The 24,321-nt window shown below is 42.4% G+C and overlaps 1 protein-coding gene and 2 long non-coding RNA genes across 4 annotated transcripts in view; 1 reads left to right on the top strand and 2 right to left on the bottom strand.

Moving 5' to 3' along the window:
- The window catches only part of LOC147334046 (uncharacterized), a 40,255-nt gene extending 36,823 nt beyond the window's left edge, over positions 1–3,432 (bottom strand). The window contains exon 1 of the long non-coding RNA XR_015128483.1: positions 3,171–3,432. This is a non-coding gene — a long non-coding RNA (uncharacterized LOC147334046). The remainder of the gene's footprint in view (positions 1–3,170) is intronic.
- Positions 1–24,321, bottom strand: part of LOC147334038 (polymeric immunoglobulin receptor-like) — a 419,044-nt gene that overhangs the window by 293,322 nt on the left and 101,401 nt on the right. The gene's annotated exons all lie outside the window — the stretch shown is intronic.
- LOC147334048 (uncharacterized) lies at positions 1,876–18,017 on the top strand. 2 transcript variants are annotated; one of them, XR_015128459.1, is made up of 5 exons: positions 1,876–8,490; positions 8,649–8,795; positions 11,341–11,604; positions 11,982–12,086; positions 13,633–18,017. It is a non-coding gene; the product is annotated as an uncharacterized LOC147334048 (long non-coding RNA). The 2 variants fall into 2 exon arrangements; XR_015128458.1 differs by having other exon boundaries at positions 1,876–8,795.

Raw genomic sequence — 24,321 nt, forward strand, 5'->3', positions numbered from 1 at the left:
CTTTGGTTTCATCTGACCACATAACATTCTCCCAATCCTCTGCTGTATCATCCATGTGCTCTCTGGCAAACTTCAGACGGGCCTGGACATGCACTGGCTTCAGCAGCGGAACACGTCTGGCACTGCGGGATTTGATTCCCTGCCGTTGTAGTGTGTTACTGATGGTGACCTTTGTTACTTTGGTCCCAGCTCTCTGAAGGTCATTCACCAGGTCCCCCCGTGTGGTTCTGGGATCTTTGCTCACCGTTCTCATGATCATTTTGACCCCACGGGATGAGATCTTGCGTGGAGCCCCAGATCGTGGGAGATTATCAGTGGTCTTGTATGTCTTCCATTTTCTGATGATTGCTCCCACAGTTGATTTTTTCACACCAAGCTGCTTGCCTATTGTAGATTCACTCTTCCCAGTCTGGTGCAGGTCTACAATACTTTTCCTGGTGTCCTTCGAAAGCTCTTTGGTCTTGGCCATGGCGGAGTTTGGAGTCTGACTGTTTGAGGCTGTGGACAGGTGTCTTTTATACAGATCATGAGTTCAAACAATCTCTATAGGGCTTTGGAGTTGACGTCACGCCGCAATGCATTAAGGGAGCACAGCGCCATTTTCGGGGTCTACGAATCAACACAAACACACTGTGTTGGAACGACGACTACAAGAAAGATGCTTAAAAGCAGCTCAAAAGAGAATGAACTGTATAGAGACCGATTGCGTCCAGAGGCGAAGCAGCGGTACTTGCACAAAATAGCTGCATTGGAAATGTGGACCCGTATGAAATACGCCCGTGGAGTAGAAACCCTGAAGACCAACCGCTACATATGTAGCCTGACATTGTCTGTGGAGTCAGCGCGTACAAGTCGTCATTCAAACAAAGGTAAGTCAGCTCGAGTACTGCGAGTGAAATGCGTTTGATTTCCCTGCAAACATTCAGATTAGTGCAGCATAAATTCATTCATGAGGGGAAATTACAGTGAGAACATGTGGAGACTGTTAGAGGGATAACATAGTGAGTTCAGTGCATTGATGAGACACTGTCCTGAAGGATTGTTGTTCTTTATGGTTAAAGAAATTGCACTAATTTATTCATATTTATTATAAATAATTCTAATTATACATCTTGCTTCCATGTTTGTATCCTGTGTCACTAAAAATACATTTTATTTTAGTTTTATACATTGATTAATGACCTGCAGAATCTCCTGATCATACTAAGTGATTCATAATTGTCACTTTATGCTTTCTCCATCTCTAAAGTGATGACATCCTTGCATTACATACTTTAGGTTCATTTTCTGCAGGCAGGTTTCTGACAGAGAACAGGCAGATTTAGAATATAACATGCAGCGTTCTATAGATGGACACATAAAGAAATGAAAAATTACATGTATGTGCTAACTTTCTAAACACTTTGTTACATTTATGATAAAGTAGATAAAACACATTTACGTCGGCCTTGGCTCATAGTTCTTGTATTTAAAAGGACTTTGTCTGTGTGTGTTTCACTGCACTCTCAAAGACTGAATGAACCAGCATTGCAGCCATGGGTCACTGTGAGCATCACAGGGAAGGTTGAAGCCGCCCACTGCACCTGTATGGCCCGAGTCGCAGAGACCTGCACCCATGTCGCTGCTCTTCTGTTTAATGTAGAAGCAACAGTGTTGATCTGTGGCACAAGGACTGTTACAGATGAACCTGCATACTGGGTTTTGCTGGGTAATATGACCAAGATACAGCCAGAGGTTGGCCATAAGATAGACTTCTCCTCTTCAGCTGCCCCAAAAAAAGGCTCTTGATCAAAACATAAACAGACCATCTGTAGTGACAGGGAAAAGGAGCCGTCCTCAAAAAAGGAAAATCCCACCTGCTACTTTGGAGGAGTTGTCACTGCTATTGGATACTTTGCTGGAGCACAGTAAAGCTGTGGGTTGTGGGAATGACCCATAATGTTTTATCTAGGGGTCTAGATTTATGCCTGTAGTGCACTGCTGTGTAAATAATTTGCATTTACTGAATATGTACTGACTGAGTCCCACTGTTCAAAAGTTGAATAAAGAAACAAACTAATTTTTGCCTCTTTTTTTTTTTTTTTTTTTTTTTTAAATTAAAACCACCTTATAGAACATCACATCAGTTACAATGTAGAATCAATGTCATTTATAGTTTACAAATGACAAAATGTTTACACAAAATGAGTGTTTACATGATATCACCCACTACTAACGTTACTTTATTTACTGTATCTTTTGATCCTGGATCGTTCGGTTCCCCGAAGCCCACCCGGGGCGTTTTAATTAAACTCTGAAACTCCTGAAATCCCTCACTCATGAGTTCTTGCTCTGCTGCCGGAAAATACCGAGCACGCCCCTTCGACATTTTCGCCGACCAATCAGCGGGTTGCCGATCAATGTTTCTACTATCGATGCGTAGCCCCTTTTACGACACCCAGTGATGTCACATTACTGCGTCCAGCTGTACTAATCGTCAACAGCAGGTGTGTTCGGGGAACCGGATTAGCGAGCTCACGGTTAGCGCGATGGTTTGGTCTTGGATGTGTCATTTGATCTTGGATGTAGTAAGCGACGTACGAAGAACAGGCCCATGGTCCGAAAATATGTCAGGCTAAGTCAGTAGCGGTTGGTCTTCAGGGTTTCCACTCCACGGGCGTATTTCATACGGGTCCACATTTCCAATGCAGCTTTTTTCTGCAAGTACCGCTGCTTCGCCTCTGGACGCAATCGGTCTCTATACAGTCCGTTCTCTTTTGAGCTGCTTTTAAGCATCTTTCTTGTAGTCGTCGTTCCCACACAGTGTGTTTGTTTTGATTCGTAGACCCCGAAAACGACGCTGCGCTCCCACAATGCTTTGCGGCGTGACGTCAACTCCAAAGCCCTATGAAGTCCTATTCTAAAGGCTGATTGCCCTCCCCCACGCTTGTACCCGTGGCTTCCTGTCCTGAGGGTTGGCTCTTCTCCTGCCCTGCACCCTTTGTTCATATTCAAAGACTATTTTTCTGTATGTATTCTTACCCCATAGCAACCGCCAGATTATAATGTTGCAGACAATCCCAAACTCTACAGTCTGTCTAACTCCAGTGTATACCAAGCAATCTATTATTTCTCAAGGGAGATAAACTCAACATAAACTGAACCCACATTAAAGTTAGCTCGGTGCTTACCTTTAGATGAGCCCACAAACCGACAGAAACTCCGTGATGAAGCTGGAAGTCTTAAGAAACAGATCAGGGAGCAGAGACCCACGTGGTTCACGCTGATCTGAGCTACGATCCAGGAGACAAGGGTGTGCAGATCGATGCAGAAATTAATCCCAACGTTGGTAGTGGTATATGTTCCTGTAAGTTTACTACTTTACTCCCGTTTCATAAAAAAGCAGCTCTCTCTGCTCGACTCCTCTCCTGCACACACACTTTGCTCCGCCTCCTTTTCCGGCTCTGCTGTGATTTGTTGCTGCGCGGTCACGTGACGAAGCAGACCAACGTAACCACGTGGGGTCCATCCATCTATCCATCCATTCGCTTCCGCTTATCCTTTTTTTTTTTTTTTTTTTTTTTTTTATTGACAAAGCACAAAATACAGATATACAAATACAAAATAGCAAACACAATGTCAGGGGGTTCGTAAAAGCAAAATAGACACAGTCTATTATAGAATCACATGATATTGAACAGGGAACATAGGTTTATGGTTTTGACAGCTTTTTGATTTTGAGAATGTTGTATGGTTTTAACATATTGTTTGGTTTCATTTAAAAAGCACCGAAAGGATGGTTTTGCGTTAGAAAATTTCGACTTATGTATATGAAATTTGGCCAATAATATCAATAAGTTAATCAAATAAAATTCGTTTGCCCTGTGCATGGGGTACTTAAAGAAACCAAACAATATTTTCTCGTAACAAAGAGAGAACTCAGAAAGAATAAAGGAAACAACAAAAACACAAAATTCTTGCCAGAAAAGATTCGTGTATAAGCATGACCAAAATAAATGAGAAATATCTTCCTTCACACAACTACAAAATGTACAGTTAACATCAATGTCCTTTTTATAACGTACAAGAAAAGACCTAGTTGGGTAAAAACGATGAATAACTTTAAAATATATTTCCTTTACTTTGTTATTTAATAGAAATTTCGACGGTAAGGTCCAAATCTTCTCCAATTCCAGGTCCTGGTATAAGTTATTCTAGTAGGCGACAACCGTTGGGACACAAGTTCTGTCTTTTTGAAACAGAGTTCGTATTTCACGGTTGTTTTTCCTCCTTACAGAAGGGAAACACACCTGACCGACATAAGTAACAGCAGGATCCAGTGGTAAAGGGGTCAAATCACTAACAACAAGATTTCTAAACAGCATTAAGACCCCAGCAGGGATAGCATCAAACACTATGGCATATTCCTTTGGTGGAACAGGAAGACCATATGTATTCAAAAATTCTAAGAAAGAGAGTAAACCTCCAGCTGGATTTATAAGTTGTGCAACACGATGAATCCCATTATCAAACCAATTACTTAAAAACACAGATTTATGTTTGTATAAAATGTCTCTATTTTTCCAAATATAGTATCTATGTGGAGAAAAATTGTGTTTATAAATCAATGACCAGGAAAGAAGCATTTGTTTATGAAAGTTGGATAGTTTTAAAGGGATTTTATCGATATTGTAATTACAAAGCAAAAGACAGTTAAGACCACCAATTTTTGAGAAAATATAATTGGGAATAAAGTTCCAAATTGAGGTTGGGTTCCTGAAAAATTGTTTAATCCAGTTTATTTTAAACACATTGTTTAATGAGGAGAAGTCAAGAAAGTTTACTCCACCATGTTGGTATGAGTTGGATAAAACTGATCTTTTAATATAATGAATTCTATTCTTCCATATGAAATTATAAATAAGTCTGTCAATATCTGCCAGGGTTTCTTTATTTACATCAAGAGACAAAGCAGCATAAGTTAGACGAGATAAACCCTCTGCTTTCGTGAGTAAAACTCTCCCTTTAATGGATAAATCCCGCTGCAGCCAAGCATTTAGCTTTTTTTGTGTTTTGTCCAAAATTGGAGTGAAATTAAGGGAGCACCTGGTGGATTGATTTTTATTAATGACTATACCAAGGTAAGTGACAGACTCTTTCACTGGGATGCCAGCAATAGATAGACTGGTGCAATTTCTAAGGGCAAGCAGTTCACATTTGCCAATGTTTAGGTGGAGTCCTCAAGCTAAAGAAAAGGCATTAATTGTGTTAATAGCCATCTGCACCTGTGAAGCATCTTTTAAAAAGAGAGTGGTATCATCAGCAAGTTGACTAATGAATATTTCTTCATCCGCAATTGTTATACCTTTCAGAGGACTGCGTTTAATATAATCAGAGAGGAGTTGAGCACAGATGAGAAATAAGTATGGGGAGATGGGGCAGCCTTGCCTGATACCGCGGTTCAAGTTAAACCTAGGTGATGTACCTGCTTGTAGTTTGATGGAGCAATTCACATTTTTGTACATTGTTTTAATTGCATTCTGAAAATAAGGGCCAAAGCCAAATTTGTCCAAAGCCTGAAAAATAAAACCATGTTCAATCGTATCTAACGCTTTGCAGAAATCTACAAATAAGATAAAGCTATCATCCCTACACAAATCTGCATAATCAATTAGGTCAAAAACAAGTCTGATGTTGTTGGATATGTGTCTGTTAGCCATAAAGCCAGACTGAGTTTCATCAATAATATCATTCAAAACAGCTTTCAGTCTTTTGGCAAAGATCTGAGCTAGGATCTTATAATCATTATTAAGGAGGCAAATTGGCCTCCAATTGTCAATATAAGTGGGATCTTTCTTTGGCTTTGGGATTAGGGTTAACAGACCTTGTGATAAAGTGGGGGGAAGAGACTGATTTGTAAGACTTTCAATGTATACATTAAGAAGAAATGGAGCCAGTTGATCTGCAAAAGTAATGTAAAATTCAGAGGTTAAGCCATCGGTTCCTGGGGATTTATTAAGTTTAAGACGTCGAATAGCAGGTAGCACTTCACTAATAGATATCAGCCTATCACAGAAACTCATCTGATCTTCTTTAACTGTTCGCACATCAGGGATTTGTTCCATAAAGCTCAGAGCAGCACTCTCATCAAACTCTGACTTGTATAAATTTCTATAAAAATTGGAGCAATAGGTGGAGACTTTTCGGGGATCATCAGTTATAATACCGTCAATATTAAGTCTCCGAACAGAACTAAGTTTAGAATGAGATTTCTCTAATTTAAAAAAATAGGATGAGTGTTGTTCACCTTCTTCTAACCATCTTCTCCTTGATCTCACAAAGGCTCCCTCTGCTTTCAGTTTATAAATATCATTTAACTTACTCTGTTGCAAAGCTAAGTCAGTTTTATCTTCTTCAGATAGGTTCTCTGGTGGGATCTGAGTGAGAGCAGATATCCTAGTAATTACATTAATTTCTTCATTTTTCCTCTGTTTTGCTGCAGATGAGCCATACTCTCTTAAATATTTAGCGGCTTCAAATTTAAAGAGTTCCCAGTTTTGACAGTAGAGATGACTGGTTAGGGCTTTATCCCAGAAACGTTTGATTAATGACAAAATATCTTCAAGCACTTTTTCATGTTTTAAAAGGGAGTTATTAAGTTTCCAGTAGCAGCTCCTACAAGTTTGGGCAGCATTAGTATTGAAAAAGACCTGAAGTGATACCGCTTTGTGATCCGTGAGTGGAGTTGGCATTATATTGGCTATAACATTATCCCTATTTAAGCAATCAGAAATTAACCAGAAGTCAATACGGGATTTAGAAGAGTTGGATTTGTTACTCCATGTAAATAGTCTGGCTTTAGGGTTTTTAAATCTCCAAATGTCTATTAAATGAAACTTTTGCATGAATGTATTTAAACAACAGGACAGAGAGTTATTTGAGCTAGGTGGCCATCTGTCTAGTGAAGGATCTGGAGCAATGTTAAAATCGCCTCCAACTAATAACAGGAGATTCGGGTATTTGGATAACCAGAACAAAAAGCGTGTTTCAAGGGCATCCAGTAAGAAGTCATTATCAGACTTAGAATTAAAACCATACACGTTGGCAAGAAGAAGAAGTGTACCATCAATGTTGACAATCATTAACACATAGTGTCCTTCTGAGTCCATTTCAGAGTGCATAACATTCCCATTAAATTTGTTCTTCAGAGTAGTAACTCCTGCCGATCTTTCTGATCCATGTGAGAACCATAGGTCCTTGCCCCACTGTGTTTTCCAAAAAGCAGTATCCTTAATAACAGAATGTGATTCTTGAAAAAAAAAACAAAGTCAGTATTCTGTTGATTTGCAAACAAAAACAAAGCTTTTCGCTTAACAGTGTCTCTTAAACCCCTGACATTGAGAGAACAAAGTGATATAGACAGTGCGGCTTTAACACAAAATAATGAACAGTTTACTTCCCATAGTTAACATGGAACTGGTATTAACTTTTATCCTGAACCTCAAAATTGTAAACAACCCCTTTGACCTCTTTAACTTTATACCTCAAGGAGGGCATGAAACCTCCATCATCGCAGGTGCAGCTTGATCCTCAGGCGAAGTGAGCGTTGGGTGCACCTCTTTCCCCTCAATGATCACACGGACCCCGGCAAAGTGAGCTCTTTTTCCTTCTTTCCTTGCAGCATCAATAAGAGGCCAAAGCTTCTCTTGAATTGCCCTGTCAGCAGAGGACAGATCTTCAGTGAACCTCATGTAGTTTTCTTTCAGAAAGGAGCAGTTTTTAGCTTTTCTCCAGATCAAGTCACGAGCTGATCTTGTCACAAATCGAATGATAACCAGCCTTGGTTTCTTGTGAGTTTCGCTGTAGCGGCCCAGGCGATGAACTACATCAATGCTGTTTTTGAATCCTGCACTTGTTTCCCCGGCAACAGTGCAGCAGATGTCAAGTACTTTCCTGGTGATGTCTTCTTGCTTTTGCTCAGGGACACCTGAGAGCCTGAGATTCCATCTCCGATGGTATCTTTCAACCTCGTTGACCTTCAGTTCTACTTGAGACATTCTGCTGCTGTTTTTTTCACAAGTAGCTTTAATGGATTTGGTGACATTCTTCAAAGATTCTACTTCCAAGAACATGAAGTCAATAGACTTCTTCATGGCCTCGATGTTAACAGTATTCTTGCTGATCATAGCCTCCAGATTATCTGAGCGCTCATTAATTAAAGTAGCAATGTTGTTTTGCACATCAGCAAGAGTTATATCACCTTTGTGTTTTTTACCATCTGGTCTGGCTGGAGTATCGGGATCCGAGTCCGGCAGTGGCATCAGTTCAGGACTTTTGCTGCGGTTGTAGTCATGTTCGGCAGTCACGGCATTCTTGGGGCTGGTTTTTGAGCCAGCAACACCTGTGTTTCTCTCCATTTCCTTGGTTGCTCCTTTGGTTAGACTTTTAAACTTCATGGGTGTTTCTTTTTCCTTCCTTTTGCTTCCCTGAGCTGCTGAAAACATCGCTGAGGTAACAGAGCTTTCCTGCTATTAGCTGAGCTATCGCTTTGCAAAGAGGCTTGGGTCGCGAAAAAGTCCTTTGAAGTATGGTTCAGGAAGCCGTTACTTAGAAATGTCGCATACGTGTACTGAATAAACAGTCAGTAGAATAACTCATTTGTGATTCAGAGAAAAAACGACGGCTGAAAGGGAAGTAAAACTGCAAAATCCTGCTTAGCCGCGGAGAAGAGCGTCTACCCTCCCATGCCTGTCTGCAGAGGCAGTTTTGAATTTAGGAGCGCCAAAATGGCAGCGGCAAACCCTGGCAGCTCTCCGGTGAGTATATTGTTTTTCATCTTCAAGTTTGTCTTTTGAAACCTTAATTTTATTTAAATCCGTTGCTCACGTATAAAGTACACAGACGGGGTCTTTGCTCAACTCGTCTGAGGCGTGTCTCACTAAGCGCTACATGCTAGCATCCTGCTAACTGAGCTACCATTTACATGCTGTGCTTTAGAAAATAGGATACTCGTTAAAAAAATAAATACTCCGCAGATATTGATAGATAGACGAACACTGCAAATAAATAATGCAGATTATGCAGGATGAAATTTTTCGGTCAGCAAGACACTTTCTGCAGTTGCTAACATCATCCAACCAAACTGCTGCTGTTGCTGCTGCGATGAATCAGAATACAAGGTACTTTAGCAAGACTTATGAGTTAATCCTACATTCAACTAAATGGACAGCTGGACAGGTTCATACAAAATATTAGATTAGGCCAATTGTCCTATACATATTTTTTGACCTAGGGGTGGGATTGATTGTGAACTGGAAAGGGAAAATTATTATTATTTTTTTTTTTTCCCCTGTCCCATTTGGTTCTTTAGCCATCAGAATTGTTGTCTGAAGACCAACAAGGATACCCAATGGATTTACTTTGCCAAATGGATCATCATGGCATTGCCGTATTGGTCCATTTGATCGGCCTTTGTTTTTAATTATTTATTTTATTTTATTTTCAGTTGTTACAGATGGGACAGACATGAGTGAGGGATAGGAAAGGGAGAAAGAAAGAGGAAGGAAAAGAAAAACAGAAGGGGAGAGGGACAGTGAGAAAGGGGGAAAAAAAATAAAATAAAATCTCCTGGATCACCTGTTGAGAGAGAAAGAATAGAAAACAAGCAAAAAAAACCAAAGCAACATACTAAACACAACACCATCGCATTAATCTAGCTAAGTGTAAACAGCAGTAAATACTAAATATTCAGTGTTGTTGTGCAGCACGCAGGACAGACAGCGCACAATGTGTGCTTTGAAGTAGCAGCCAAGAAAGGTGTAATTTAAGTCTACGAGCAGTGAACATCCGTGTGCATACCTGTGTGGATCAGCGCGCTTGTATTCAAATGGTTTCCACATGTAATGGTCTGCAAGAGGATGTAGCGAGCCATAGCCCCGTCCCCCAGGGCATGAAGCAGGCATGGAGGAGATCCAGGCCCCAGACATCCAGAGGCCCTGGAACACGAGAGCCCAAGGAGGACCACCGGAGGGGCATCCGTGCCACCCTCATGGGAAGGGCCGAGGATCCCCAGACGAGGCCCGAGGGCCCCCCGCACCCCGGAGGAGGCCTGACCGAGCAACAGGCGCCAGGCCCCGCCAGGTAGCCACCGGGAGTGAGCCGGTACATACCTGAGTGCCCAGCCCCGGACACCAAGAACCACCAATGCACCGACCCCTGAGAGCATCAGTCACCGGCAGGGAGTGTGGTGAGGGGAGATAGGCCTTGGAGGGCCTGGGAGTTCCCAGAGAGGTGGAGTCTAAGACCCGACCTGACATATAGACACAGACAAACAAGCACACACAGAAACAAACATGCGTTCCCACCCTCATGCACACATATATAAACACTCAGCACTCACCCAACGTAAGGACTGACATAAATGGACATGTAAACACAATCACACTCCCCAAACATACTCTACACCCCGGGTCCAGGTACCCTCGCCCCCAGAGGGGGAAACAGAACCCAGACCCAAGAGTTGTTACCCTTCCCCCCGGGGTGGAGGCAAGCAGAGCGTCCCAGGCTCCGCAGCAGCAGGGAGGCCAATCGGATAGCCAACAGCACATCAAGAAGGCTCAGGGCCTTCTTGATGTGCTGTTCTTCTGCATCCCTGGCCGCTGTGTCAGTGGGGATGGTTTTCGCTCTGTATTGTAGCGTCCTGATCCTGATGACATCCAGTTTGTGCTCCAGTGGATGATGAGAGTCAAACCTTAGATACTGATCCGTATGCGTAGGTTTACGGTACACGTCAGCTTTTAGATGTTCCCCATTACTGATGGAAATGATGGTGGTCTTCGATCAGTGGGTTTTGGTTAGTGGTTGTTGATCAATGGTCATGAGAGCTTTGCATAATTATGATCAAGGAACTGACCTCCCAGCCCATTGTTGATTCAGTGGGCTGGTTTCAGTCATTATGCAAATGTACTGTTTATAAGATTTGGGGAAACCTGCAGTCAGCTGAGACTGAAGAAGTCACTTGGATGAGTGACGAAACGTTTCTCCCACGTAAACTCACGTTCTGTTATTCACTGAAAATACAGACATTTAGAACAAACTAAGACCATCTGTGCTAGAGGAAATGTCTGCTGTGACTGCATCACTCTGCTCAGCTTTGTTGTTATTCAGCCTCTGCATGTTTACCTCTGCAGGTGAGTTTTACCTGTCAGGAGATAAATACCATTTCAATGATAGATAAAGACAAAGAAATTGAGTAGGATTATTTCATATTCATTCCGTTTGTCTGTGTGTGTGCAGGCAACATGAGCCTGCACACATTAATTTTGTGATAAGTGATATTATTGAAAATTCTCTGTGTCATAGTTGTAGAATGGAGCAGAACTGACCTGGAAGATGAAGAACTTGTCCTTTTATATCAGCATGGACGACTTGTTCCAGATTACCAGCATCCATCTTTTGAGAACCAGGTGGATCTGAAGGACAGACAGATAGCTGATGGAGACGTGTCTTTGATTCTGAAGAATGTGAGACAAGATGATGCTGGAACATACGAGTGCCGTGTCATCAAGAGAGCTGGAAAACCTATAAAGGTCATCAACATCATCAACCTGAAAGTTGGTTCTCCAAGTGAGTGAGAAGTGTTCAGTGTTTGTGAGATCTTTGGCTCTTTTAGCTCTGCTGCCTTATTGCTCTTTAATGGCTCTTCATTCAGTATCACTGGGAGCCTTCTATTTTAGCCCAGCTGTGAATGATCTGTGTTGGTAAGAAGTGTTTGAATTAGTGTTTTCATGAAAGCCTTATTTTTGTGCATTTACTGCTGCTCAGAAGAACACACATGGGGTTTAAAGCCTGGACAAAGACAATCTGAAATCTGTTTTTCTCTACGATGGAAAAAATGTCTGAAAGTCACTGCCAGTGATGTCAGCCAGCTCCTCATCAAAACGTTTGTTTGTCAGGGGTCATTTGTTTTGGAATAAATGTTGTTCTTTTGATATGACTTGCAGCAGGCTGTGGTTTATTCAACACAGTGGATGGTGCAGCACAGATACCTGACTCAAAACAGGACACTCTTCCAGGGCCAATGAATAACACCTCTCCTCCAGCTACAGGTAGATATGAGCAGCGCTTAGGAGTATTTTTTGAATTTGTTTTAACATATTACAATTTTAAAAATTCAGCGCTCAGCTTTGCTGTCTCCAGTATCATTTAAATGCAGCCAGTTTCTTTTCTGATATTTTTATCACTTTTCCCAATACATCTGCACTTAATTCCACATCCTTCTCTCTGTGTCGCTCTGTGTACCTGGCCTGTATCACCACAGTCGCTGTCTTCACAGTCTCTGCCCTCCTTTCTTTCACACAATGTTGTGATCCTAATCTTTGCATGTGATTGGCCAGATGAAAATGAAGACATCAAGTCATCGTGAGCTAAGATTCTAGGTTCATCCAATTGTTACAAGAAGTCACCAGCAGGGACAGTACTTGTTGAGAGTCCGAATGGAAAGAAGGCGTTTCGGACTCTGGAGGTGTGGAAAGTGACTCAACTTATGCACCGACCAGAGAGCATGGGTCAAACGGGTGCTAGGCGGGGTGCAAGGGGTCATTGGTGATGGCCTTCTTTTCCATGAGAAAGGAGTAAGAGACGATGGCCTCCATGGGAGGCAGAAGGCAGCCAATGCTTTTTGGGTGTGGTTAATTGCCCTCTGCGCAGCCTTTGTTCTCAGTTGTAGCCCCTGCATCCCAAATACCAAAGCAGTAGAAGAGCATGCTCTCCACTGAGGCATAGTAGAAGACCAGCTGCAGCATCTGGTCTGGTTTATTCTTTCTCAGGACACGGAGGAACTGCAGCTGCTACTGGGCCTTCTTTTCCAGCACGTTGGTGTTGTGGGCCCAGATGAGATTGGCAGAGATATGGGTGCCCGACTATTGGAGTGTTTGGGGCCAGTTGATGAGGAAATATTTAATCAAGGATCAGGTTGAAGGTGGTCCAGCTTCATGGTAAAAATGTCTGGGATTATGGTGTTAAATGCTGAGCTGTAGTCCACGAAGACCATCTCCATGTAGCGCTTCCTGTGAGTGCTCTAGGTCTGTAACCATGACCAGGATGCTTGCAGGGGCTTGTTTTGTCAGATTGTCCTAGGTCATGGAGGAGTGTCAGTCTGTAGGACTGCTTGATGTATTTACATGGTCCAGTGTCCTCACCCCTCTGGTAGGACACTTAATATTGGTGGAATTTGGAGAGTACAATTTTCACACATGCCTTATTTAAGTCCACAGCAACACGCTGGTTGCTCTCTGCTGTGGTCACACCTTTCCTTACCAGAATCTTTGTTGTGATCCTGGTAGTGTAATATCCAGCTTGGTAACTCCACCTAGGCATTGGGCTTTTCTGGATGGAGCCGAGATTAAGTTACAACCAGTAGATGACACTCCCAGACAAAAAATAAAATATAAAAAATTACAGAACATTTCTGATGAGCTAACAAACATTTTGGTAATCTTGTGCATTGTGTTTCTGTGCGCTGTTTTTAATATCAATGTTAAATCACTTTGTAATAGATTCTTGTCTTTAAAAGTGCTACATTAATAATTTTTACTTACTTATTTCACTCATCTACCTGACAGCTTATACCCCACATCTGTTTCTTACCTGCAGGTCAGCCAGGAGGAACCAAATGGCTGGATCTGTTGGAGGTTTATGTTTGACTGAGTGTTCTAGAAGCTTCTTTTTGTCAGGGCTCTGTGTGCGGGCCGGCGGAGAGGAGGATCCAAACGCAGGACTCAGACACTAACTTGAAACTCAAAAACCTCAACTTTATTGCTGGTATGAAAACAAAACATGACGTGAACACTGAATACGGAGAATAGAAGCACACAGGCACAATCTGATGGTAAACCAAACAAAAGAAACCAAACAAAAAAGGTGCATAAGAGTCAAAAAGTGCAGGAAAACACATCAAAAATGAAACTAGAGCTCACCAAGAGTCCATGAAAAGTTCAGGGGGTCGACCCGGGGGTCGACAACACAAGGACGAAGACAGTTCTGGAGGCTGGCCGTGCACACGGCAACGGCAGCGACGCAGGCAAACCCAATTAGGAGGCCAACCACATGGAAGGCAGTGGCGGTGACGAACTCTTTCCGGAGGCAGTCCCCGAAGGCCATGATGCCAACTTAGAGGCCTGGAAAACGGCCGGCAGAGGCGAAGCGGAACAGGTCGAGATGGCTCTGACGGCAGTGTGGCAACCGCCGGACGGATGAAGGCACGGAGGCCGGACCAGGCGTGGATGAAGGCACGGAGGCCGGACCAGGCGTGGATGAAGGCACGGAGGCCGGACCAGGCGTGGATGAAGGCACGGAGGCCGGACCAGGCGTGGATGAAGGCACGGAGGCCGGACCAGGCGTGGATGAAGGCACGGAGGCCGGACCAGGCGTGGATTCAATTCAATTTTATTTATATAGCGCCAAATCACAACAAAAGTCGCCTCAAGGCGCTTCATAGACACAGAGAAAAACCCAACAATCATATGACCCCCTATGAGCAAACACTTTGGCGACAGTGGGAAGGAAAAACTCCCTTTTAACAGGAAGAAACCTCCGGCAGAACCAGGCTCAGGGAGGGGCGGCCATCTGCTGCGACCGGTTGGGGTGAGAGAAGCAAGACAGGATAAAGACATGCAGTGGAAGAGAGACAGAGGTTAATAACAGATATGATTCAATGCAGAGAGGTCTATTAATACATAGTGAGTGAGAAAGGTGACTGGAAAGGAAAAACTCAATGCATCATGGGAAACCCCCCGGCAGCCTACATCTATTGCAGCATAACTAAGGGAGGATTCAGGGTCACCTGGTCCAGCCCTAACTATATGCTTTAGCAAAAAGGAAAGTTTTAAGCCTAATCTTAAAAGTAGAGATAGTGTCTGTCTCCCGAATCCAAACTGGAAGCTGGTTCCACAGAAGAGGGGCCTGAAAACTGAAGGCTCTCCCTCCCATTCTACTTTTAAATACTCTAGGAACAACAAGTAGGCCTGCAGAGCGAGAGCGACGTGCTCTAATAGGGTGATATGGTACTACAAGGTCATTAAGATAAAATGGGGCCTGATTATTTAAGACTTATTTAAGACTGCTGGCTTGCAGCTGGACGGGCTCCTCGGGCCAGATGCAGGACCAGAGGCAATTGGGACCCCTGGCTGAGGGTGAAGATGAGTGGCTGACTGAGCAGATGACAACACTGATGATTCCTCCACTAACTGCGCTACTGACTGGGCTATGGACTGTAACAAGGTTTGGAGAAAGTCTGATTGTGGTAGAGCCTGAGCTATGGGTAGCGGGGGTGAAGACTGAGCTACGGGTGACTGAATTTGAGATGAAAGCGGTGGTGGAGTAGGTGACAGGGCTACGGGTGGCTACTGAGCAGGGGACGCTGGAGACTGAGCTGAGGGGGGGCTGCTGACCAGGGGACGCTGGAGACTGAGCTGAGGGGGGGCTGCTGACCAGGGGACACTGGAGACTGAGCTGAGGGTAGCTGCTGACCAGCTAACTGAGCTGAAGGTGTGGAAATGAAAACTGCACCAGCCCGTACTACAGGAGAGAATGGAAGTGTGGTTGGGTGATGACGGCGAGGGTTGCATTTCTTCTTCAAGGACGGATCAAACGATTTGGCGATAAACCTTGGCAAAAAATGCTGCTGTCGTTGAGAGTACCAAGTGGCGAGGGCCTCCAGGAGAACTACTGAATCCTCTTTCCCTGGGCCACCCATGCCAAACGGTTCAAAACTTAGCCTCACTCTTAAAGCTGTTATTATTTGTTTAAGTCCATTTATATTTAGAAAACTGACAGTGGAGGCAGTGGACGACAAAAAATTATCAAAAAATACTACCTCCAGCTGCCTCTTTTAAGGGCTCGCGGCGTGGACTACCCTCCAACAGTAATCCCAAAGGAGCGTGAGATTCTCTCCCTCAGAGGCGAAGCGTGAGTCCGCTGGATCCATTACTGGTCGCGTCGTTCTGTCAGGGCTCTGTGTGCAGGCAGGCGGAGAGGAGGATCCAAACGCAGGACTCAGACACCAACTTGAAACTCAAAAACCTCAGCTTTATTGTTGGTACGAAAATAAAACATGACGTGAACACTGAATACGGAGAACAGAAACACACAGGCACAATTTGATGGTACGACACGACACCGAGCATGGGAAAACACAGGGCTTATATACACAGGGTAGTAATGAGGGAATGGGCAACAGGAGGGAGACACAGTTGGGAGAGATCAGGGCTAACGAGACAGGGGGAACAAAGCTGCACACGCTAACCTAAGACAAAGACTTTCACAATAAAACAGGAAACATGAAACACTACTAAAAGACACGGACAGAAAATAATATATGAAACCACAATTCCTAAAACATGGATAAACAGAAACATGAAACTCTAATAAACATCATCATCACAACAAGAGAATGAGAAAACAATCCAAAACACCAAGATAACTGAAACACAAAGTACCAGAGAAACATAATGAATAATCCATGATGCAAAAGTAAACCAAAACATAATAAACTCAATTGCTGGGTCCAATGGACCCAGAACCGTGACACTTTTGTTCTTATTGTTGTTAATACAATTATTACAGTTGTTGTTTGTGTTATTTCACTTGTTTTTTGTATAAATAAAATTAAATGAGGGTTTATACCAATCCTGAAAGATGCTGATCAGCTATTAGTCCTCAGATGACTTTAGATGTCAGTCATTCAGATTTCAGGTCTCACTCCCTGACATGACAACACAAACAGTGTATGTGATGATCTGAGTGTAGATGATGTTCTGTGGCTCATAGAGAATCATTAATGTGCCTGATAATTCAGGATCCATTAATCAACTATAACTGAATGACATTTGGCATGGTTTAGGGTTCATAAAGGTTGTATAGGAAAGTATATGAAATGCTTCAAAACAGACTTGTTGTTTTCATCTTGGTCTAAAATATGAACTCTGTGTGACTCTTTCCCTCTCAAGCAAACGAAGTATGTGTAACAATCCTCTTTAAGTGAGGGGTTTTTTTTAGGTAACAAGTTTTCATAATCGTTTAAGTCAGTCCAGTTTACCAAAGGTAGAGTGTTTAAAGTGTTATATGAAAGTAAAGAACCATGTAGTTTTACACTGACATGTTTCTCTCCCTGATCTCTCGATAGCCTCTTATCTAACTTTTTTTGCAGAAAAGCTAAATAATATAACTTATGTAAGGTTCTACATCATGTGCAATGCCTTTCTTTTTTTTGTCTGTTTTTCTGATGTACCATGAAATGAAAGCTTTTATTTATTTTAAGGAGAAACTGAGGTGTAGCAGAAAGTTTTGTGAGCTTCTCCTGGTAATAACCTGGTAATATTAATAATAAAAAAAAGAAATTTTAGTGTCTCAAAGTACCAAACAAAATTTAAATTGATGGCTGATTTTTTTTGGGGGGGTCTTTTTTTCTCTAGTTGTCTTAATTTTTTAATAACACACTGAACAGCTTGTTTGGATATGTTTTTGACTAGTAGCTCATTGGTAATCAACTTCTTGGTGAACAAAAAATATTTTATCTGTTTGTGTTTTCTTTGACACTTTTTGTAGGTTCAGCTAAAGCAATGGGAACGTGTTTATGGCAACAGATTGCTAATAAGAAGCTGCCTAAAGATCCATCCACGTTCCTCGTTTTATCCAATACAGGGCCACAGGGGTTTCTGTGAAGACTAGAATGATGGCTCTATTTTCAGCACCAACTCTTGTCAATTGACTTCAGGGATGATGATTCCTACTCAGATTAATGAAATAGTAAAAAAAAAAAAAACCCATTATGTTACAGGAAACCTATTTCTCAGCAATTATGTTACCAATTAGTTTTTCCCGTTCTTCTGGTGGAAATATGAAGAACAGGAGAAAAACAAGCAGCAGGTTCAGTGTGAGGAAAATTTCTGAATCAAACATCATGCATCTGTCCCTGACATGACCTGGTGACAAGACAAAAAGTTTCTTCTTCCTGTGCTGAGAAACCCTGATGAATGAAATCAGCAGCTAAACATTTCCTTTCTTTTGTTTTGATTAATATCTTTAAATATTTCTTTTTGAATTAACGGAAAATAAAACCCGACATGATGTAGCTTCTAGCTTTAACAGTTTTTAGAATAAATCTCTTCTTCTGATAAATAAATAAATCTCAGTCTTCTGGTGCAGGGGGTTGGGAAGCTCATCTGTAACTGAAAGGTTGCCGGTTCGATCCCCCTACTCTCTGTCCTGGTTGTTGTGTCCTTGGGCAAGACACTTCACCTACTGCCTACTGGTGATGGCGCGATATGGCAGCCTCGCTTCTGCCAGTCTGTCCCAGGGCAGCTGTGGTTACAACTGTAGCTGCCTCCACCATTGTGTGAGAGTGAATGAATAGTGGAATTGTAAAGCACTTTGGGTGCCTAGAAAAGCGCTATATAAATGCAATCCATTATTATTATCATCATCTCAGCTCTTCTGTCGTCATGTTTTTAGGGAGGAGGGCTTGAGCACCTGCCCCTTTCCTGATGGGTGCCCCAAGTTCCCTTTTTTGGATGCAATTTCTTTTTAAAGGTTTGGAACAAAAACATTTAACTATTAATCACAAATATGCTAAATAAAAGGACCTGGCTTGCATCAGTCACATGACTACATTGATCAAAGCTCATCCTTTGATGGCAGAGCGCGCTGGTTACGAGCCGGAAACAAGCTCGCATCCTAGTTTTTTTAAATTGAGGATTCAGAATTATTGTCTGAAGGCCAAGAAGGATGCCCATTAGATTTATTTTACCAAGTGGAATATTATGGCTTTGCCATATTGGTCCACGTGATTGACCTTTGTTATTATTATTTATTTATTTATTTTAAGTTTTGGATCATGTTTTTAAGTTAGAAGTTTTGCCGCTGGCCTTTCCAAAACACTTTGTTTGTAGTCTCACAGAACACACTAAACCTTTCGCAACACTTAAGACCTTCGCCATCATCCATGATCCTCTTGGAGTGTCTGCAATCAAGATATTATCTCCAGGTATAAGACATCCTTTAGTCCTCATCCATTTTTGTCTTTCTTGCATCAGAAGTAGGTACTCAGAAAGCCATCTCTAACAGAACAACTCTGACAGGTACTGTACCAGTTTCCTTTTCCTGACACGAAGATCACTTGGATCAAATACTAATCATAAGGGCAACGACACAAAGGCAGAGGCGCATTAAAGTTCCATTTGATGCCATCCTGAACAAAAGCATTTAGAATTTTGGCATGGTTCAGCTCAGTCAACCTCTCTTTCAACTCTTGAATTGCACTAACAAAATTTGTAGTATTATCAGATCTGATGGTCAAAACTGGGCCTCATCCACAGATAAACCTCGGAACAGCATTTACTCAGGATTCTGTATTAAGGGTATAAATGCAATTTCCAGATATACTGCTCGACTGGTCAAACAAGTAAAAAACTCCATACCTTCTAAGGAGACCTCGTCCTCTTTTAACACTTATAGTCCACTCCAACATTTGAGAATGGAGCCATGGCTATCAATACACTCTTTCTGCAGATCTTTTGTTCAACAAACTTTCCTCTGTTGCATCTACACATGGTACAACAAGAGATGATTTTGCTGGCAGCCGAATTTACATTCACTATCCAGTATTTTTGTATTAGTTTTGACAGCATGTGCACTCCACCTGCATGTCCCAACTTTTGATGGATATAGCCCAAAATTAATATTGACACACGCATATCTCTGGCAAAATTGCAGAATGTTTTGCTTCCACAGGCATGGCTGCTTTATTCAGGCTGCAGCCAATCATGTGTAAACTGCAGTCTCATCAGTTTTAGGCACACGCTGAACAAGATGCTACCTTTCTTTATGCAAATACACTAGTTTTGAACTGCAACTGTTTATGCTGGATCTGTCCTCTCCTGTACTCTGTGCTCTAGTTTATAGGCCTCCTTACCTTAACAACGACTTCATCAAGGAATTCTCTGATTTTCTATCTGTGCCATTGCCAACCACTGATAGGCTTCTAATCCTTGGCAACTTCAATATCCGTATGTGTTGCCCCTCTAAACCTTTGGTTAGGGAATTTGTACAAATCTTGGACTCATTTAACCTGACCCAGTCTGTCAACGGCCCTTCACACACGCAGGACCACACTCTTGACCTCATCTTGTCATCTGGGTTCTCAGTGATCTGCGTTGCAGTGATTGATGTGTGTCCATCTGATCATAATTTCTTTCTATTTAATATTTCCACCCCTCACTCACCCTCCAAACAAACCCAGGCCACCTCTCTTATATGCCCTATAACACCTGAAACTGCTCCCCAATTCTCAGCTGCCTTCACTGCATTTCCTTTAGCCACCTTTGATGAAAGTTCTCCTCATTGCAATAATCCTGATGAGCTTCTTGCATGTTTCAATTGTGCTTGTACCAACATAATGGACTCAATTGCTCCTTTTGTAAATGGCATTATCTCAAATGGAACTGTTCCTGACTTGTTTTAATAAGCTGTTGTTCAGCCACTTCTAAAAAACCTGGTTTGGATCCATCAGTTCTTGGCAATTTTAGACCCATTTCTAAGCTGCCATTCTTGTCTAAGGTTCTTGAGAAAATTGTCCTCCACCAATTATCCTCATTCTTAGACATGCATAATACTCTGGATAAATATCAGTCTGGTTTCAGAGCCTTCCACAGCACAGAGTCTGCTCTACTGAAGGTGTCCAATGATGTGCTTTTAGCTGCTGACTCTGGAAAAAGTACAGTTTTAATTCTTTTAGACTTGAGCGCAGCATTTGAGATTGTCGACCACACAATCCTATTAAATCGTCTAAAGACGTGTCGGCATTCAAGGATCTGCTCTAAAATGGTTTGCCTCTCACCTGGAGAGCAGAACATACTCTGGGATGCTGGGTAACAAATACTCTTCCCCAGCTACACTCACTTGTGGAACACCTCAGGGCTCTGTTCTGGGCCCTGTCTTATTCTCCTTATACATGCTCCCATTAGGCTCCATTTTTCACAAACACCAGATCTCCTACCACTCTTATGCACTTGATACACAGTTCTACCTTTCTCTAAAACCAGGTGCTGATAGTACACTGCAGAAATTCTCAGTTTGAGAAAGATCAGAGACATCCAGCAATGTATGTCGCCAAGACACTCCAAATCATGAAAAAATGACATTATAATCTTCGGTAAGCAGGACTCTATTAGTCTCATTAGAAACAGTTTGGACCCACTATCAGCTAATGTACATCCCATGCAAAAAATCTTGGTTTCATTTTTGATTCCACTCTCAAGCTGGACAAGCAAATAAATTCAGTTTTTCCCAACTAAGGAGCATTTCTAAACTCAAAAATATCCTGTCATCTAAAGACCTGGAAACTGTTATCCATGCTTTCATGCTTTCATATCATAACGTCTTGACTATTGTAACTCTTTCTATTTAGGCATCTCTCACTCAAGTCTGACCTGCCTGCAACTTGTTCAAAATGCAGCCGCAAGCCTCCTGACAGGTACCAGAAAGAGAGAGAGTATTACTCCGATACTGGCATCTCTACATTGGCTGCCAATTAAATATAGAATTGATTTTAAGGTTTTACTATTTGTTTTTAAAGCTCTACATGGTTTGGCTCCAGGTTACATTTCAGATCTTCTTAGCCTGCACTTACCCACTCGCAGTGGCGTGTCCAGCGGGGTGGCCACTGGCAAAAATGATCTTTTTCACATAGCCACGGTGTTCACAGTCGCACTGACTACACCCACAGCAACGTAGAGTTAAATACTGTTTACACAGTTCCTACAGTTATTGTGCTTTATTTTGCATTTTGTAAAGCATTTTGGCCATACGGCCCGTTTAATACTGCTGCACTTTTTTCCGAATTTGTCCAAATCAATTTCTTAGTTTTCAATGTTGTTACTTATATACAGAGTAATCAGATTACAGTAACGCGTTACGCGTTACTGTAATCTGATTACTTTTTTCGAGTAACGAGTAAAGTAAGGGATTACTATTGCAAAAACGGTAATTAGATTACCGTTACTTTCCCGTAGGAACGCTGCGTTACTGCGTTACTAAAACCGTGATTTTTTTTGCGAGAATGTCTCATGACAGTGGCGTAAGCACGTGCGACGTTTGTGACAACAGCTGTGTGCAGATCAACAATGGATAATATATCGAGTACTGGAAAGAGTATGAGCGTGCAGCGTTTAAAGCGTGGAAGTACTGACCTTACTTTGAGTTTGATTCCATAAAAAGTGACAAAAACATTAGTGTCCGTTGTGCGTGGGAAGAAAACTTCTTTTCACAGCGAAAAAAACCCCCTAAACTTCCAAGCAAGCACCGAGTGAGCAACGATGTAATGGGAAATTCACAGAGCTGCCATATCCTTCCACTGACCGCTGCAGCACACCTGCACTAGGGTAAACCTCCGCCTACCCTGCTCCTGCTTTACAGGTGAAAATAGAGCAACAGGACCGCTGAGTCTTTGACTTTATTTATTTTCTGCTGTGTTTTACTTGCATCTATTTGAAAGACTGAGTGTAAACACACAAAAAAAAAATAAATTTATGTGCTGGAATGTGCAGAAAATAGGTTTAAATATTAAACAAATTTCTTCCAGTGAGTGAATGTTGCATATAATTACATTTTTGCTTGATGCATAAAGTTAAAAGATTAAAACTAATAAAACAAGTTTTAAAAAGAGACTTTTCCATTTGATTACATTTTGTATGATGGATTATGTAGAAAAAGTAGAGTTGGGCTGAGAGATCTATCGCTTTATCACCTATTCAGGTTGTAAATCGTGTTTTTAAAAAGTAACTAAGTAACTAAGTAACTAAGTAATTAATTACTTTTGAAAATAAGCAATCAGTAAAGTAACGGGATTACTTTTTGGGGGAAGTAATCAGTAATTAGTTACTGATTACTTTTTTCATGTAACTTGACCAACACTGGTAGTTACAGAGTAGCTTAAAAACACATTTACCTTCCCGAAAAAGTGCAGCGGGGCCTCGGTTCCTTCTGTCGTGTAATCCAGTTCACTGAAGAACACCTCAGTAGTGCTGTGCGAATCATGAACGAATCGTTCAATACTCGAGAATCACTTTACTGACTCGTGAATCATGATTCACAAGCCCAGCTGACTCACTGACTCATCCCTGTTGCTGTTAGCAAACGAATTTCATTAGTAGAAATATATCTAGCTTATAATTAAAATTGTGGGGGGAAAACAACCTCCAGTATCTTAACAAAAATATTTCTGCTCTGAACTGGAAGAAAAAACCCTGAGTAGAAGCTCACATCAAGACTGTCATGGTCCGTGGTCCTGTGTGTGTGTGGAATGTGGTGGAATCACACATTCCACACACACACAGGACCACAGCACCAGGCTTGGCCATCACCGGCACACCTGCTCTCCATCGGAGTGATTACCTGAAGAGCTACTTAACCCGGCGCTGAAAGCAAAGTTATGCATGTCACGGCCCAGCGGCACGAGGGAACAGGGATGGACACAGGTGCAGAAACCAACCCGGAAGCGAGGTGACAGAGAACAAATGATTTATTTCCGCCCACAGGTAAACAAAGGTAAAAAACAAAGTGACGCCACCACACTAGTGGCGCGTAGGATTCGTCGGTGAATAATGAGGGTGACCTAGACACCTCTAGGAGACGGCTGAACAGCGGGGGCAGCGGGGAGGTAGAAACAGGACTAGGTAGGGACTGGGGGCATTGGTTTCAGATGGAGGGGACAGGTGGAGCGGAAAGCCCGGAAGCGGTCGAGGCGTGGGGAGGCAGGCAGGTGAGCGGTGGGCCGGCAGGCCACGTTGTGTAAGCAGCAGGCGGCCCAGGTCCAGGAGGACGGGAGCGAGGGGAACGAGATCTCCACTCCGGGTGCTATCTATGGGGATAGCAGATACTCGGGCGATGAATGGTTGAGAGCGCAGGTCTGATATACTGCTGGCACGATTGCTCACAGGTGGTCAGCCAGGGAGGGGCAACCGGACTCCGCCTAAAGGAGGAGGAGCCGCTGTCTGAGACCTGCAGGTGCCCAACCAGACCATGACAATGCAGCATTTTAGCCACACTATTGCCCTATCAAATCAGTGAGCTGGAATTTTTTTTCTTCTAAACATGAACTACTGTTACAGCAACAGACATTAATACTACTGGTGCCCCACACAACAACTCAATGTCCACTATGTGAAGGAGCAAAACACATGCATTCTCCTCTCATTAACTGAGATAAACTGCTGGCATATTTGTTTCACATCTATACTGTCCAGTCTCTCCTGGGGTCCGTTCTTCGTACCTCGCTTACTACATCCA

The sequence above is a fragment of the Aulonocara sp. 'chitande type north' Nkhata Bay genome, linkage group LG3, assembly GCF_057382095.1.
Source record: "Aulonocara sp. 'chitande type north' Nkhata Bay isolate Kocher_YH1m ecotype deep benthic linkage group LG3, A_spYH_male_GT1.1, whole genome shotgun sequence".
In the NCBI taxonomy this organism is placed as follows: Eukaryota; Metazoa; Chordata; class Actinopteri; order Cichliformes; family Cichlidae; genus Aulonocara; species Aulonocara sp. 'chitande type north' Nkhata Bay.